The following is a 2,500-nucleotide window of genomic DNA, read 5'->3' as shown; positions in this document are numbered from 1 at the left end:
TCATGAGCTTGCATCCTAAAACGTAAATAAAGGTAAATTTTTGGAGCATATTTGATTTCCATTTCTTTGAGTATATTCAGATGGTATATGCTTTTCTACATTGATGAATATATAAAAGACTGCCCTTATTCATAATTTGGGTATATTCACTCATATCTCAATATTTTTGGAGACAGTTATTCTTGCTGGCAAATAGTTTTTGTACTGTGAAAGCGTATATATTTTGTTTTTATTTTTTTAGTGTTTTGCATTTTTCGAATATTACTGGTATTCTAAGCTAAAAAGCAGGTTCTAATTTTCCACTACTAATAACGTAATGCAGAAAGTGTACCAAGACTAGTTTGCGAAAAAGATTGTCTCATTAAAATTGATATTTTTGTTATTTTAGCTACCTGTTGCATTAAGATATATAGTTTAATGAAATTAAAAGATTATATATATATATATATATATATATATATATATATATATATATATATATATATATATATATATATATATATGTGTGTGTGTGTGTGTGTGTGTGTGTGTGTGTGTGTGTTTAAATATGTGTGTGTAAATATGTAATATATAATTTTGTGTCTGTGAGAAAAAAAAAAACATACTGTATTGTATCCTGAATTTTACATCAGGTATGAATATGATTGATATCCCCTTTACCTCAGTTGCATGCACATGAAATATATATATATATATATATATATATATATATATATATATATATATATATATATATATATATATATATATATATATATATTCTAATAATGATCCAATCAACTTAAGGTAGTTTTAAACCGATGCCCTTTATAGATTCAAAGAAATCTCCATTAGCTTGCACGTCATTATATATAATTGCAACTCTGTGATAGATCTTTTATTGGAAACTTCTGGGAACAGTAATTGTTAGATGGAACCAAAAAATATATTGTAAAGTCTCTTTGATGGCCGTCCTTGTTAGGCATTGAATGCAACCATTTTTATTTGATTGGTATTTCTAATTTAGTGAGACGATTAAAGACACCTGTTATAGCTACTTCTACCTTTTGCATTGTGACCTTTTCACGAAGTTTGAAAACACATCTATTTTAAGCAACGTGGACCCTAGAGTTAAATTGAGCTTTAATTAGGGGGCCTTTTGTGTAGGCAACGCACCTTTCATGTTATTTTTCTTCCCTACAGGATGACGCAAACGGTGATGTCATGCAGTTTCATGTGACGTATGGGAATGTCGATAGTTCATTGGTGGAGGACGGGCCGTGACGTCAGCATATTCCGTGACGTGGAGGACTTATCCATTTTTGATTGGTGGATTTTGCGTGTGGCATCCTAACCTCTGTGACGCATCTCGTATGGTGCCCTGTGATTGGCAGGGAGAGTAGTGACGTTGCCCTTGGATTGTTGCTGATGGTCAACAATTAATCGCTTTATGTGCTTGTAATTTTACAATCGTATTGGAAAAAAGGGACAAATTGAATTGTTACCGTCAGTGTCAAAGGAGCGGTGGTATTATCAAATCAATACGCGGAAATAGGGAGAAACAAGGGAGTTGTCAGGTACCACCAGCCAAGAGAATTTTGTGTTAAGGGGAAACTCTTGGATCGGGTGGCAGTTGCTTATGAGAAACGATCACGTTGGTGTCGTGCCCTTGAAGCTATCAGCATCCGCTCTCTTGTAGCGTTTGCGCCAAGGACAGAGATAATCGCTTACATTTCTCTTGTATGTAAAGCACGAGTGTTCTGAGCATTGAGTGTATAATTTTGGCTCTGTTGAAATAATGCGGCAGACCAAATATCTTACCTAAACACGGTTAAAAGTGTCTTAAAACTGGGAGTGGCAGATGTACCTTAAGCAAGATTACGTACCAGGGTCAATGGCTATTTGAATTTACTGCATATACTGTAGTGGCATGACCCATTAACGAAGGCTCTGTGTATCTACCTACAGACATCTACTGTACAGAAGAAAACTGGAGAACGTACCCACAGAAGGTGAGAGTAGAGAGTGAGTGAGAGTGAGAGAGAAAGCATCAGAAAGATACCAAGTTGATTGACAGTTTCCTTAGGGAAGAATGATAGTGGGGATGATACTCATATCCACTTAAAGTGAGTAATAAGATTGTGAGTAAACATATATTGTAAGTGACGAGCAAAAGCGTTGGGAGAAGCGAGTTCATTTATATTGCTAGCGGCTGCCACCCCACCCCCACACTCTTTTTACTCTCACACCAGCTCTCTCTCTCTCTCTCTCTCTCTCTCTCTCTCTCTCTCTCTCTCTCTCTCTCTCTCTCCAAGCCATTCTTCAATCGAATTGCCTGGGTTTATCGCCATTCAGTTAAAGATATGTAGGTATCATTATCTTTATTTGTTGATTTGATGGTGGAAAAAAAAAAAAGAAATGATTTCGTCCTCATGTGATACTGGAATTTCAAGGCAATGCAAGATCTCAGTGCCATTCCTGCAGGGTAACTCTCTCGGGCAGTTAGATACAGGTCAAGGAA

General features: G+C 35.8%; 1 protein-coding gene across 1 annotated transcript in view; it reads left to right on the top strand.

The window, feature by feature from the left end:
• The first annotated feature begins 1,188 nt into the window (after window positions 1-1,188).
• rdgB (retinal degeneration B) overlaps window positions 1,189-2,500 on the top strand; it is a 229,034-nt gene continuing 227,722 nt past the window's right edge. Inside the window, exon 1 of the transcript XR_011046236.1 lies at window positions 1,189-1,991. The gene's annotated coding sequence lies outside the window, so the exon portion shown is untranslated. The remainder of the gene's footprint in view (window positions 1,992-2,500) is intronic.

Source organism: Palaemon carinicauda, chromosome 13, assembly GCF_036898095.1.
Source record: "Palaemon carinicauda isolate YSFRI2023 chromosome 13, ASM3689809v2, whole genome shotgun sequence".
NCBI lineage: Eukaryota > Metazoa > Arthropoda > Malacostraca > Decapoda > Palaemonidae > Palaemon > Palaemon carinicauda.
The sequence above is the reverse complement of the archived record's forward strand: the minus strand, read 5'-3'. Positions and strand labels throughout refer to the sequence as shown.